This window comes from Atta colombica, unplaced genomic scaffold, assembly GCF_001594045.1.
Source record: "Atta colombica isolate Treedump-2 unplaced genomic scaffold, Acol1.0 scaffold61, whole genome shotgun sequence".
NCBI classification, from domain to species: domain Eukaryota; kingdom Metazoa; phylum Arthropoda; class Insecta; order Hymenoptera; family Formicidae; genus Atta; species Atta colombica.
Window position 1 is genome coordinate 97887 of NW_017259552.1, and position 17020 is coordinate 114906.

General features: G+C 38.1%; 1 protein-coding gene across 2 annotated transcripts in view; it reads left to right on the top strand.

Moving 5' to 3' along the window:
- LOC108692138 (protein spaetzle-like) overlaps positions 1 to 17020 on the top strand; it is a 31253-nt gene that overhangs the window by 3358 nt on the left and 10875 nt on the right. The gene's annotated exons all lie outside the window — the stretch shown is intronic.

Genomic DNA, 17020 nt, shown 5'->3' on the forward strand with positions numbered 1-17020 from the left:
TCCATACATCTTAAATCTTTCTTCTTTTTGTAAAATTACTTAATAAAATAAAATTAGTGTAAAAAAAGTAATAATAATAATGAGAAAACAAAAAATCATTATAAGGGTAATTTTCCCATTGTTTAACCTTTTGACACCGGGGAGTATTTATGGTATATATGCTCTCTACTCTTATTTCAGAAATCATTACTCCATTTTTATGAAACTTGATATACAAGAGCTTTTGATAGTGCTTTTTTCGATTCTGAAATTAAAAATTCAAAATTTAAGATGGCGAATCCGTATGACCGTCTAAATGGTTAAAAAATGCAAATATTGTTCAAAATGTATGAAATTCATATTACAAGGGTTTTGATGGTGCTCTTTCCGAATTTAGAAATTTGTTTGTCTTCACCATGGCAATACAACTTGATATCTGAACATATTGTAGATATTTTTTATTGCAGTTTATGCCAATAAGATGTAAATATATTATGAATATTTTTTATCCCAAGCTGTCAGTAACAAAAGTTTGTGTGGTATTGATGAACTGCAAAGAGAATATCTACTATAATATGAATTTCATAGATTTCAAGCAACATTTAAATTTTTTGACCTCAACATCGGCTATATTGGATCCGCCATCTTGGATTACAGACTTTTGAAATGCTAAGATCAGATTCGGATTCAGCGACTCAACATTATCCTTAAATATTATAATAATTTCTCATAATTCACTTTTTCAGGAACCCTCCCATCCTCAAAGCGTTAAAAAAAAGCAAGATATATGAAAAAATTAAAAAAATTGTTTATATATAATTATATATAAATTATCAGATACAATTATATTAACATAAGCAATTTTTTGTATGTTTCAAACTTGATTTTGTTAAAAAAAAACGCTAAAATTATCCTTATTATTATTTTTTATATTTTCTCATGATTATTATTTTTTTTATATTAAATGGTAACAAAAGAAAGAAGAATATACAAATATGGACATATTTTATATATACTTATATATTTATTTATCTTCGTAAATGAAAAAGTTTTCATATAAATCCAGAGTTTATGCTCACACGTGACATATACAAATATACATCCAGTTATGTTATATTCAGAGCATATAAATTTGCAAAATTCTTTGATTTGTATATTTAGCAAACTCTGAAAACGTATACAAAGAACGTAATACAATTTGACATCAAATTCATGTTAGACGAACAAAATTATAATAGTAAACTTAAACTTTAAGTGATCTCAATTCGAATTAATAAGACCTTTATTCTGTAATTTTAATGACAGGAATGATATCGTTACATTATCGTTGCACAGGTTATACATGTAAAAAAGCTGGGCGACAACAATACAATGAAAATCATCTATTAATGCCTATTACTGTCATTAATAGGAATTATAAAATAATTAAATAAAAATCTAAAAACCGATAAATAGTTAAAATATCATATGATCCGTTCACGATAGTGAAAATTACGCACGCGATGCGCTCGAGCTCTAGACAACTAATCCGCATCCGTGGAAAAAGGACAACAATGAATTCGATATTGATTTAACATGCGCACTTTATTATAGAATTGTGACATACTGTGACATGGATCCTAATAAAGCGATACTAATACTCGAAAATCGAAATCCAGATTACCGTCAGTGTTCTACATCAATATTAACAGTCAGTAATTGTTAATACTGAGAGACAGTATTATTGACAGTATTATTGAACGTATAGGATATCATCTTCAGTAAATAGCAACTATAACAATAACGTAACTGCTAGGGATGCGTTTCAAAGTTCGACTTTTGTTAACTCCGAGTATTTTTTATCCTTGTACAGCATTCAGTGAACAACAAAAATGAAATGACACTTGATAGAGATAAGTTTTGGAAGTTAATAAGTTTAGAAAACTTTCTTTTACATAGCTCCAAATAACTTCCGATCTTGACCTTGACTTTGATTCTCAAGGAAATCAAGATCACTGATCTTTTCCATCGCTCGTTATTCATTAAAAAGGTGTGCGTGCGTGCGTGCGCGCGCGCGCGCGCGCGCGTGTGTGTGTATGTGTGTGTATGTGTGAAACAATATTTATAAATAGCATATAATTTTTAAACATGAGGTTTATATTTCGGCAGTATTTTCCCTTGACAAGAGGAAATGGGATAGATCTCAAATCGTGTGCCTCAGAAACAGTGGGTGAAGTGGGATGAAAGTCGCTTGGGTGGAAGTCAACGTCTTTGAAACAAGGGCGATGCATGGCATGGAATGAAAGTCGCTTCACGCGGAAAGTCGTACGCGCACCTTAATAGGGGGGGGGGAGGTGGGATGAAACCCCACTTCCCCCCCCCCTACATAACTTTGTATTTTTAAAGCAAATAATTTGTGTTTATAAAGCAGAAAATTTGTTTTTAAAACAAAGAATTTGTTTTCAAAGAGAATTTTTGTGTAATTGATGCAGAAAATCTTATTCTAACCTCATTTATACATGTCCCTCTTCATGTCCCTCTATATCACCAATGTGTTTGAAAATTACGTACTAATCATAAAAATTGTTTTGTTCATAACTTTTTAATTAATAACGAGCGATAGAAAAAGTTAATGACCTTCATCTCCTTAAAGGGCAAGATCACTCGAAAGTTTGGAGCTATATAAAGGGAAAGTTTATCGTTTTTTGTTTTAAAAAATAATTACCGTTACAAGTTACTGACTTTAAAAAAAATTCCAAATTACAGTTATATACAGTATTAATAACTTTCCAGTTATTTTTTTAATAATTGTATATAACAAAAAATTAACTTTTTAGTTCCTTTCCGTTATCATTACAGAAAAACATAAATAATATTTTGATGCTATTAGGATCAATAAAGAAAAACATTAATTGATTTTACATGTTATATAATTTCATTTAAACAGAAACACATAGATAAACATAAAGCAGGAAAATGTAAGCAATGAGCGAATCGATCAATTACAGTAGAAAATTTGAGACAATAACTTTACATTCTCTCAAACGAATGATAATCTTAATTCCCTGATATAAAAAATATAATTATATTATAATAAATTTGCTGTTGGGAATTAGCGTTGTAAAGGGTCTTTCAATAAGAACGCTCGATTTTTTAATATAAATAAAATAAATTGTGTGTGAGATATCCACTCAATTTTTTTTTTATTTGAAAGAATATTTTATGGCATTAAGTATGGAATATAACGTCATTCAAATGTCCGCCGCGGCTTCGCTTGGTGACACGTATTCGGGCGGTCCAATTTTCGATGATTTTCTCGCATAAATCTGGCTGAATTTGCTAGATGGCGTTTGTTATGTTGACTTTGAGAGCATCAATTGTTTGCGGTTTATTCGTATAGACCTGCGATTTAAGATAGCCAAAAGAAGAAGTCTAAGGCGTTAAATTGCACGATCTCAGTGGCCAGTTCACGTCGCCGCCGCGCGAGATAACCATGCCCTCAAATCGCTCGTGCAAAATGTCTATCATGGCATGCGGTGTGTGGCACGATGTGTAGCGCCATCCTGTTGGAACCACATGTTATCGGTATCCATATCATCCATTTTAAGCCACAAGAAGTTGCTTATCATCTATAGCACTCGCCCTTGATGGTTATGGCAACGCCCGCTTCGTTTTGGAAAAAGTACGGACCGATGATTCCGCCAGACCAAAATCCGCACCAAACAGTGACTTTCTCGGGATGCATTTGGAGCTGGTGTATCTCGCGTGGATTGGTATCATCCCAAAGTCAATAATTTTGCTTGTTCACATCCATTCATCCAAAAATGAGCTTCATCGCTAAAGATGATTTGTTTGGCGAAATTTGGGTTAACTTCCAACTGCTCCAGAACCCAATCAGCGAACACACGGCGTTGTCTATAGTCGTTTACCTTAAGTTCCTAGATCAGTTGAATTTTATAGGGATGCAGATTCAAGTCCCGACACAAAATGCGCCAAGTTGAAGTCGCAGAAAGGCCAATTTCTTGTGAACGACGAGAAATTGACCGCCTCGGGTTTTCCCGTATACTCTCACGCACAGCAGCGATGTTTTCAGTAGACCTTGCGTTTCGGTGACATACTGGTGTTGGCTGATTATTGATCGAACTGATTGACTCGAATTTGGCCATCAAATGTCGAATAGTCGACTCGGCAGGACGGTTGTGGATAAAAATCACATAATGCGCGGAACGGAGCACTGATTTTGATAATAAAATTTTATGATTTGCACACGTTGCTCAACACTATGACCTTCCATGATGATTTGCCATACACTACTAAACAATTCACAACAAATTTGACAGATGTCACTTTAACAACATGACTACTATGATCTAACAAATGTCGAGCGTCCCTATTGAAAGACCCTATATGCGCGATAAATTTCAATATTAAATGATATCTTCCATATTTAATTACTAATTTGTATACATGCTAACTTTTTAGCTATCTTCAGTATATACAAATGAATTCATATAATAATTAGATAAGCGAGGAGATGCGTAAGATTACAGAATCTGCATGTTTTTCGTTATTTTTAGTATCCGCAATGTTTCCATGTAAAGTGATCAATTATCATTTCTTAGAGTGAAAACACAATCAGCTGATTAGCTGGATGGTACAACCGCCTTCAAATGATTCAGGTTATTAATAAAATTTAAATATTAATGGCTATATTTAACAATAATAGTATACCAGGTGTATAAGCTTAAATTCGCTGTTTGCTCATAGGTGGCATTAGTGAGTACAAAGCTACCCTGGACACACAATACACTTTTTTTTATGTGTTTGACATCTGTCAACATTAATCAGTGTACATCATCAGCAATTTCATACAACAACATACATTTTTTTATTTCGTAATCATGTCTAGTTTTTTGCTTAAAAAAAAACATATGCGGGAGCTTTGCTTTTCTGTTTCAATTTGAAGAAATCGGCTGCCGAATCGCATCGAATGCTTGTGGAGGCCTATGGCGATAATGCTTTATCGGAAACAATGCAGAGATTGGTTTCGCCGGTTTAATGACAACAATTTTGACCTGAGTGACAAGAAGTGAAAATCGGCCCAGAAAGGTTGAGGACTGTCAATTGCAGGCTCTTTTGGACGAGGATGATATCCAATCGCAAAAAATGCTTGCCGAGCAATTGGGTGTTTCTCAAGCAGCCATTTTCGTGCGGCTACATGCCATGAGGAAGGTTCAAAGGATCGGAAAATGGGTGCCGCATGAACTGAACGATAGGCAGATGGAGCGACGCCAAAATACATGCCAAATTCTGCTTGCCAGACAAAAAAGAAAGTCGTTCCTGCATCGGACAGGCGAAAAGTGGATCTATTTTCAGAATCCTAAACTCAAGAAATCTTGGGTTGATCCCGCCCAACCATCTTCCTCAAGATCAAATCGCTTCGGACGGAAGACGATGCTGTGCTTTTGGTGGGATCAAGAAGGTGTCATCTACTATGAGCTGTTAAAACCTGATGAATCTGTTAATGCTCACCGCTATCACCAGCAATTAATCAAATTGCACCGTGCTCTCTGAAAAAAGGCGGCATTATCAGAAAAGACATGACAAGCTGATTTTCCTCCACGACAACGCACCATCGCACACGTCAACAATGGTCCAAAACTACCTGGAGAAACTCAACTGGGAAGTGCTACCCCATCCCGCTTACTTACCAGACCTAGCACCTTCTGACTATCACCTGTTTTCGTCGTTGGGCTCGCTGAGCGGCACTTCGATTTTTACGAAGACGTCCGAAAATGGCTTGATGAGTGGTTTGCCTCGAAAGATGAGGAATTTTTTTGGCGTGGTATACACAAATTGCTCGAAAGATGGGAAAAATGTATAGTTAGCGAGGGCAAGTACTTTGAATAAATTTGTTTTTGCTTCCTAGGAAAAAAAATGTGTTTTTCTGACTAAAAAACAGCGGATTTAAGCTTATACACCTGATAATCTCACCTCCATCAAACCATTGCCGATAAACGTCATTGACATAAAAAAATTCAGTCAATTAATAATTAAATAGTTTCGCAATAAAATTAATGTTCGTATTTAAGCATCGAAGTAAACTGCTGTCTCGTCAAATTTAAACTGTGAAATATTAAAGTCTTTCCGAAAATCGTTGCTGAAAATCTTTACCCAATGAGAAATGACAATGAAATCGATATCGAATCAACGTCGATTCGATTTCATTGTCATTTCTCATTGGGCAAAACATTGTATATGTAGATGAGAAAATTAAAGCATCTTTAAGATCGATTCATATATCTTGTCTAAGAATTCTGTGTCTGTTTGTAAGTTAATGTTATTATTCTGTTGCTTTATGTGTCATTTCGTGTCATTAACCTTTCATTATAGTTTCATTCAGTGTCCAAGATTTCAATATCGTCCCAATCAAATTCAGGATTGTAATGCAACTTATGCTCAGTTATTACTGATTTTGTGATTGACTTTTTTTATGGTTTTTGTGTTTGGTTATTCTAGTTATTAGTTGTCTGAGCATTTGTCCAACATAGATTACATTATAATCCTTGCACTTTACTTTGTAGACTACATTCTTCCTAAACAATTTTAGAACTGAATCTTTATGAGCTTTTACAATGTTATTGAATTTGTTCATACTGAAGAAAGAAAGTCTCATACTTACAATCTTTGACAATATGTTTAAATTTGTTATCATATTCATTGAATGATATTGTGAACCACACACACCCATCTACATTTCACAAACATCAATCCATCCATCTCCCCCCCCCCGTTCCCCCTCCACACACATACAGCAGCAGCAGCAGAAAGGGTTTAAAGTCATTAAATACCACGGGAGTGACAAAGCATCGGATTCTTATCTCTGAGAGACGGACACACACCCAAATATACACACACGCGTGCGCGCACATACACGCGCACATCCGCACGCATGCACGTCCGCTCGCACGCCCGCGCGCACGCACGCCTGCTCGCACGCTCGCACGCACACACACATGATGTACAAACTTTGATCGAGCAATCTTCTCGGTGTGCACATCGGATTACGCGAATGCCGGCGGTACTTAATCTTGCCAAAATCTTGCAAAATATCTACTTTGGAACTTGATAATTTAACTCCTAGAATTGCTAAAATTTTTTTTTTTCATTTTAAGGGAAAAGTTTTCGACTTTAAAATTGATGTAATGTTTTTCGCCTCATCGTTGCTTTCCTCGTTGAAGACTGCAATGTCATAACATTTTCAAGACTTTTAATATTCTCTATTTTGGTTTCCATGAAAAAAACAGTTTAATGGGAAAAATTTCACTTAAGACATTTTAAAGTAAAAGTTTCACTTTTTAAAACGCGTTAAGAAAAAATGTCGTGCGATTCTTGAAAGCCAAGATATTAATTTCTTAAATATGCAGGTTTTAAAATGCTCCCCTAATCTTTTTGCGTAGTATATATATATGTTTATATATACTAATTTTTATAAATCGTTATTTCGTGAGATTGCACCTATTATTTCTTATTTGTTCAGAATATGGCCCATGAGTCAAATCTCAATGGAACATATTAGATATCTATCATATATATTAGATATCATGAGATATCGGATAAATACAGACCAGTATTCGCAAAGATTTGCACATTTCAAGCTGATTTCGGCGAGCGACCTCCATCACTGCTCGAGATTCGGCGGCTGAGCCGCCGAGCGCTCATGTGATATTCTGGTTCAGGAGCGTCCCTATATCAGGGATATAAGTATATCATTAAGGAACAATGTATAAATTAACAATAAAAATTTTTATGTTAGACATAAATTATTTAATAAAAAACATGTTTCAATAATAATTTGGCGGAAGACGCGCTCCCGTATATTTCTGATATAGGGACGCTCCTGAGCCAGAGCGTTACATGAGCGTTCGGCAGCTCGGTCTGGAGCGGTGATGGGAGTCGCTCGCCGGAATCAGCCCGAAATGTGCAAATCATTGCGAACACTGATATAGACAATGATGATCTACTAGAAGACGGACAAAGAAGAATTGAGTACTTTCTGTGAGTGTTCTCGCCTGACTCCTTGGCTTATGGATCTTTTCGATGTCTTTCGTCCTTACGACATAGTCCAATAGACGAATCTATTGGAAGATGGGTTTGGTTTGTCACGTATTGTTATTGAAACCTTTTATACATTTTTATGCTAATTTATTCTAAAACTTTAGTACCTGAAAAATAAAATCCAAATTACTTTTTATTTAGTGCAATTCTTGAAACTTTTAGAGAAAAGAAAACTTATCTGAAATAACGTTAGCCTCCTGAAGAGCTAAATAATATTTGTGTTTTCTTGCGCTTCACGCCAAGAATATCCCAGCTTGCCAAGAATATCCTTTTTCTGATTCCTTTGGATTCTTGGAAAACGGCGGATCAATTATAGTTGAGGGAAGGTGGAGGTACAGCTCACGCAGTTTAGCGAGAATCGCGACAATGTTGGGCGCCAAACGTGCTCTAAGGCAATGTCAATTGCACGAACACGAATAACGCTAAAATTCCGAAATTCCGAAAACGCGAAAATATCACTAAAACTAAAGAAATTCTCACTCGCGTGAAGGCTGGTTAGCTCTACCTAGCGGCAAAGGGAATTTACCTAAGGATGCCATTTTACTGCGATAAAGTGGAATATTCGGAAACGAGAAAGCTTAGTAAGATAATCACTGTAGTGATAAGTAAATAAAAGCGCATTTATTATAATTTAACAAAAGAAAGGAAATAATAATAACCAAAAGGAAATGTTAACGACAGCAAACAGAAATGTGACAAATAAATCAACAATAAAAAAACAATACTAAAGAGAAAGAAAATACGAATTCGATTCTATAATTCAATATTATAATGCTCGCTCCGGTCTACGCCAATATTAAACAGCACGCTATCGCGCGAGATGAAAACACGGAATTCGGCAATATATCGTCATTCGCATCGAATAATACATAAAGGATAATATATAATCATAAAATATCGAGGACACATGCAACACACAGTTTTCTCTCAGACACACACGCACCGAGAACGATCACAAGACATTTTTCAAGTACTGAGAACAAAATTACACTGCATACGCCGAAAATTCTAACGACACACCGAACTCACGCCAAGAGTAAAAGAGCGCTAAAAATTGCAAGCGGACTCCATTGCTTTACATTAACAGTCGGCGCAATTTTCCTCGCGAATACAGCCCCCCGATTTACAGACACGAGATTGCACACACGCGAAAATCTGAGCTCTCATTCCGTGCTGCACTCAAAACCATATGACACAATTGTTCTTCCGGCTTGTTGAGACTGCGATCTCCAGAAGATTCCCCGATAGCCTCTTATAACCGCGTTCTTACGTTTAGCGCCGTCCACGCTGTATTCTATACATCAAGAATACGCCGCTTATGACAGACTTTATACCAACACTAAATTAGTGCCGATGACAAAACGCAGGAATGACTCTATGTCACGTTGCACGTCATTTTACAGATTTACGAAAATGGAGAGCAACCATTAGTCTCTGATATGCGGAATCTCTTTTTTTAGCTTTACCGGATCGGGACATTCTTACCAGATGTACAAGTATGAAATGACGATTTTTTTCCCAAAAAAATCACGTTAAATTCGGAAGAATGATAAAAAGAGATTTATTCAAAATATGCTCCATTGCTAGTTACACATTTTTCCCATCTTTCGGGCAATTTGTGGATACCACGCCAGTAAAAATCTTCCCCTTTTGCCGCGAACCATTCATCGAGCCATTTTTTCACACCTTCATACGAACCAAAGCGCTGCTCAGCAAGTGCGTGACCCATCGATGCAAACAAGTGGTAATCGGAAGGAGCCAAGTCTGGTGAGTAAGCCGCATGGGGTAGAACTTCCCAGCTGAGTGCTTCCAACGTATCCCGAACTGGTTTTGTGATGGAGCATTGTCATGGAGAAAAATGACCTTGTGTTGCCTCTTTTTGGTATTCTGATTTTTTAAGCAGCGAACGATTCAAATCGATTAATTGTTGCCAGGCTTCAATAGCTCATAATAGACCACACCCTTCTGGTCCCACCAAACACAGAGCATCGTCTTTCTGCCAAAGATTCGGTCTTGCGATCGATGTGGATGGTGCGCCTGGGTCTACCCATTTTTTGCGCTTGGGATTCTCAAAAAAAATCCACTTTTCATCCCCAGTAACGATGCAAGAATGACTTTCTTCTGTATCGTTCGAGCAAAATTTCACATGTGTTTTTGCGCTTCTCCATCTGTCTCTCGTTCAATTCATGTGGCACCTATCTGCTGACTTTCTGAATCTTTTCCATCTCTCGTAGGCGATTGGAAACAGCTTGTTGACTAATGCAACTGACTAACTCAATTGCTCTGCGAGTTGATTTTGTATTTGTGAATCATCTTCATCCAGCAATGCTTGCAATTCCACGTCTTCGTACTTTTTGGGCGGATTTTCAGTGTTCCTTGTCTGCAACATCGAAATCTCTTTTGAAACGTTGAAACCATCATTCACACGTTTTTTACGATGGAGCATGTTCACCATAAGTTTCTCCAAGTAATCGGTATGATTCCGCAGTAGTTTTCTTCAAATGAAAACAAAAAATTAATGCTGTCCGCGAATGCTCCTTATTTAGTACAAATTTCGTCATATTAAACACAATACTATACAAACACTTTTTAATCAAATCACTGCGCGTTTGATACTTGTTGATGGTACAATAAAATGGCGTATAATGTTAAATCTTTGTATCTTCACACTGTATTGATGCGCCACCTGTTTCTCAAACATTTCATACTTGTCATTTTATACTTGTACACCTAGTTCTCAAAGTCTCGCAATGAAAGAGGATAAAAAAATAGCAGGATTCCAATCAATACGCGATCAATCCTTTAGCCCCTCCTCCTCACGAGGGATACGCAGTCGCATCGTGCGTTGTTGTAGACAATTAGTGGGCTCGCGATTCTTTTCGCGCAAGTTCATATTCGGCGGAGTGAGACGCGGCTAATTATAATATACACAGGTCCGGATATCCGAGTACTTGATCACTATCCGAGACATGCGGGTAACATCCAGATATTCGCATACCCGAACCGTATTGGTACATATTCGTATTCGTTGACATAACTGTATTAAACATGTTTTTTTATTAGTTGTCACGCATCTTCCCAACTTCGGTAGAGTGTGCGAGAGCACACTCGGGAAACGGCGAATCAGAGCGAAGGAAAGATGGAGGCCCTCGCACGAAAAAATATTCCTGTGGTCGAGCGAGAATGGCAAATCGCGACAGTGTTGAGCGTCAGTCGTGTTCTGAGGCGATATCAGTGTCACAAACGCTAACTGCAAACAACGCGAAGAGCACCAAATCCGATAACGCGACGATACTCATACTATCAAAAACCGATAAAAATTGCCCACGTGAGGGTTGACTATCTCTACCTAACAACAGAGAGGCAGGATGTTTAGGTAAGGGGCATGTGTTAGATAAGGGACAGAAAGTTGGAGATAATCTAGGACGAGTCTAGACGAGAGGCCCAAGAATACAATCACAAATATAATAATTATAAGCACATTTATTATAAAAAAATAAATAAAAGGAGTAATAATATAAAAAAACAAAACAAAAATGATAATCGCGTTCTTTGGAGAAAGAGAAAAGAATTTTTTAGAGATCAAGAAAATAAAACACGCATCTAGAATGTAGAATCGCGAGAGTAGATAAAGAGAATGCTGTTGTAACAGACACAAGAAAATGCGAAGTTACTTTAATAATTAACTGAATCTCACTATTCACGGATAGTCACACCGTCACTTAGAATATATTCTATCGCGAGATTCAGAACCGAAAATTCCACATCACATTCGTTTTCTAGCGGTGCACGTACATGTCAGAAAATACACACGGTACCACTTACAAAATGAGACACACACACACGAGAGTGTTACGATTCCGAAATTTTCAAATTCGAGCGTGACAATCGAAGACAAACATACTTTTTGCGCGAAAGCAAATATGCGAGCCAATAGCTCACAGCAAAATTTATGACGCCAAGCTCACGCCGAAGGTATGAGAACGTTGCAAGTCATCAAATTACAGGCGAACCCTGTCCATTGCAATAGTCTAAACTATTAGCGCGATGCGATTCTCCTCGAGTACTGTCGCCCCGTAGTGTGTACACACGAAAGTCCATGCAAAGTCAACGGAAACCTCGGCCTTCGACGCTCGCTCCAGTGTTATACTCCAGTGTTGGAATATACGAGATGATGGTTCTTTGGGTTCATCGAGGCCGTGATTTCCAAGAGGCTTGTGCCACTCAAAGTCCCCAATAGCTTATTATCGAGCTCCTCACATGCACGCACGCACGCACGCACACACACCCACAAATATATCAATTACCAATTATCAGTCTCGTTTAAATACTGTGAGTGAGACAATAAAACGCGAGGCAGCGGAATGAAAGAAGGATAGAGAGGGAGAAATTTTTATTAAATCAGGAAGGGAATTAAAATATTTGATAGAGGTGTAGGAGAAAGGGACACGAAATTTAATGGACCGATATATGAATATATATGATATGAATAAATAAGAAGAACAAGTAGCTTGGTATCTAGTAACAAAAGGGTTAAAAGAGAAATGATGCTTGGAATTCAAGGAGACATCCCAGATATAGAGGAGCGAAGGACAGAAAATACAAGACAGGTGGAGAATAAAATGTTGCCAAATCTTGAGCCAGCCAGATCTTTGATAATACGGAGATATATATGGTCGTATTTACGAACATAATAGGAGAAGCGGAGAAAAGAATTTTGAAATACGCTGTATTTAACAGATGTTAAGAGCAGGAACGACATCAACATAATCAAATAGAGAAATAACAAGTAATTGAGAAATGAGAAGTTTTTGAGAGCAGGAAAGGATGTGGCGAAGGGGATAAAGAAGACTCGTAAATGAGCAAAAGCAGCCCGACACTTGACGGCCATGTGTGACTCGAATGACAATGAAGAATTAACATGGACACTAAGAATCTTATCAATAGAGGAAGAGCGAGGAATAGAATTAAGAGAAATGTCGAAAAAACTAAATACGGGATAACAATGTTGAAGAACTAACAATTAGCAAGGATGATTTAGAAGGATTTAAATACACATTATTAGTGGATCATTCGGTAGATTTTAAGTCTGTATTCAAAGCAGAACTGGTTGCTGAAACATCAATTGGATGAAAGGATTTGAGAATAATTATGTCATTTGCACATGAAGAATTCGGAGGACAAAGAAACATTAAACAAATTGGAGACAAAAATATTAAAGAATAAAGGCCCAAGAATGAAACCCTGGGGAATACCAGAGAGAAGCATGAGTAGAGGAAAAGAATTATATACGAGGACTTGCTGCGTGCGGTTTGTAAAGAACGAACAGATTAGTGAGAAAGCAGGGAAAAACCGCAAAAACTTCAGTTTGATTAAAAATAGATCATGATTGACGATATCAAAAGTCTTTGTGAAGTCCAGCGCAACGACGGAAGTAAGGCGACAATTATCGAAATTACACGAAACACGACGTCAGAGATGTAAAGCAAATCCGTCGTCATGTTGAGATGGACGAAAATCAGACGGATATTATTAGGGGAAGGATATTAAAATTTGAGATAAAGGCATTAAACTAGAAGCAGATATACTCAAGCAGTTTTAAAAGAAAAGGAGAGAATGATAGAGAGAGGGCGAAAAAATGAAAAAGAAGAAAGGTTAATAATTTTAGGAATGGGGAGAACAGTTGTGTTTCCAGGAGAGAAAAGTATTGTAAGAGGGATCAAGACATTGAGGAAAGCACAGTAATAACATGCGACCGGAGTGATCAAACAGCCTAACGGAAATCAGGTGAATGTCTCTAAAAATATTATAAAGATCACGTTTTTTTGACCTTCAATTTTACTCCAATCACTGGGAGTGATGGGAGAAGAGGAGAAAAGAAGATGAGTAAAAGAGTTAGAGGAATAAGACGAAGAAGGTAAAGAAGGTAAAGAAGAAGGTAAATCAAGAAAATGATTCAGGAAGGAAAGGTTTTTGAGGTGCAAAAGTATAGAAGCAGAGAAGGATTGCGCACCGCTAAGGGCACGGAGATTTCTCCAGAATTGGAGCGAGGATTCCTCAATCAGTTGTAAGAGAGATAAAGAGGAAGGACTTTTTCTCACGACGAACAGCAATATTCACGTCGTTCCGCAAACTCTTGCAGCACTGCCAGTCTGCAGGAGACTGAGACCATCTGTATCTAAGAAGAGCGTCTCTTCAGCTCAATGAACCGTCGGATTGCATTATTCAGCCACAACGCGGAGAGACGAGATACATACATACAAGTAATCGGAGCGAGTCGGTCAAAGATTGCAGTAAAAGAGACCGTAAAATGAAAGACTCATCAACATGCGACGTCGCATATAAGGGAACCAGTCTATCAGCTCCAGCTCAATGTCCTCAGGCCTGATTGCATGAATATTACGCGAAACAGATACACGATCACAGGGTGATGTGATCGCGGAATAGTATGGATGGTAAGATGGTCACTCACATTGATCGCATCGCTGACTCTGCACTCAACAATATTAAAGTTCGACGAGACAAAATAGATAACAAAAATAAGATCCAAGGTGGTTGCCGAATTACATGTTAAGCGAGTTGGAGCATCAATTAATTGCCTAAGAGAAAACAGCGATATCGAGTAACAGTTTGGCATTATAGTCATTTTGACCAAATATGTCGACATTGAAATCGCTCAAGCACACGATCACATCGGTTATACATGCCGCACAGGATAGACATAACTCTATAAAATGCAAGTCAGAAAGTGGTGTACTCGGAGGACGATATATGCAAATTGCCATCCGCCGACCGCGAGAAAGATGAAGAGACACAGCAACAATGTCAGTGAACCCACCGGCGGAACGCCCAAGCTGATCGGGGAGAATTGGAGAGATTCATCGATATATAGCGCGACACCGCCCTCGCAGCAGCCTGAGGATCCGAACGAATGAGCACGAAGTTATCTATGTCGACGGATCCAAAATCGATCGAATTTCGTAACCAAGTCTCACCGACGTCCAAAAAGTGGACATCTCTGACCAATATCACATGCAGAACGAGCGACCTAACGTTGATGCATAAAATGCAGTTTGTCGTCGCGAGAGATACCCGTTTCCGAATCCAAAAATTGAAGCGGATCTGCAGAGCGCAGAGTGCCTCCTCCGGACGCAAGCGACGGGGACAGGAGAGCGGGATGAGAGGGAACAGATGGAGGAGCGGACTTGAGGACGGAGAGAAGTAAATCCGAGATGGTAACGAAACGATGTATTATTCTTGACGCGAAAATAAATGATCCCCCTACGTATCCAAACGCGCCTAACATTATGCGTCGCCGCCAATCGACGAGCTTCAGTAAAAGTGCGCCGCTTAAACGCTATAGCCTGCTCGTAAATAGAGATCCTACCGACCGACCAGGAGATATCCGATGCATTCAGTCCACCCATCCGATGAGTCCTGGCGATTATTTCATTGCGCCTCGTCATTATCGTGAATTTGACAATAAGCCGAGACGAGGACGAATTCTGCCAGGAATCCCAAAGGCCCGCGCAATCTCCGATAAAGACATCGAAACATCAAGGGAGGATGAAATTTTTGTTATAGTCTCAGTATAATTCTCTGAAGGGACTCTTAGTAGACTGAATACAATGAGCTCATTAATTATGCGCTCAAAACTAACAGACAATCCATCTAACAAGACATGAGAACCACCAGCAGAGGTCACAAGACCAGCACGCACCTTCCCCTTCAGTCTAGCGAAGTGCTTTTCAAGGATGACTTGTCTTGTACCCATATTAATCCATATTAATCGGCGGATAGGCCATCCGTCGCCGCTGCCAGTCGACGCATCCACAACATCCCCGAGATGCTGTAGCACCCCATTGAACTCCACCATCCTTTAGCGTTAAATGTCTCCAGAATGGGTGATCTAGAAGATTAAGTCTTAACTTAATACGAGCAATTCTGTGTTCCAAAGAAGAGATGGATTTAGTCACAGTAGACAAGGAGAACTTAACTGCAGAAAGAGCCGAGACATCAAAAGACATCTGGGAAGAATGATACCGCACTCTGTCACTCTCGTCAGATAGATCTGAGAGAAAAAGCGGCGAGACGCAGTCAAGGAAGCAGCATCAATCCCAAGCAACGATGGCCCATTCCCAATTGCAACAACAGGATCGCAATCATTGTCAGCGCCACAGAAAGCGCAAGGGCGCTTACGCGAAATAGCGTTTACATTTGGTACACATTGACTCATGCTAAATTAGATACAATACAAGAGAATGTGTTTACGCATAGGATCGCACAACAAAAGCACGCAGCAATTTAACAAAAGAATTATTTATATTCAGGCCTATCCTTTAATAAAGGCAGAAAGGAATGACAAATAAATAATAAATATAACGGCTAGATTTGAACATAAAATTATGACATGACTACAGAAATTATTACACAATGATAAAATATTGTATTACAAGAATGTAATGAAAAACACACAACTAACGCAGTACAAGCACGTTACAATAAAATAACAAAAATTCAGAAAGATCCCGTCACTCACTCACGGAAATACATTTTGCTCGTCGACCAGCATTCGCGAAAATGTTGGGAGCACAAATTCGTTCGGTCCGTTTCCCTAAAGATAGTTCCAGCTGTTCAGTTTATATCGCTTTGAGTTTCATACAAAAACCTTGATTTTTTTCATACAAAAACCTTGATTTTTACTGTGTGAAATGTCGAATTTTGTGTTAACCAAGCAGCATTTGCGAGAGGTTTTGATTTCCTGCTTTAATTGGAAGAAAAATGCAGTTGAAGTCCATGGAATGTTTGTCGAAGTTTATGGTGACACTGCTCCAACTGATAAATCATGTAGGGAATGTTTCGACGTTTCAAGGATGGAGGTTTCAGTGTTGAAGACAAGCCTCGCTCTGGACAGCCAAAAAAATTCGAAGACAAAGAATTAGAG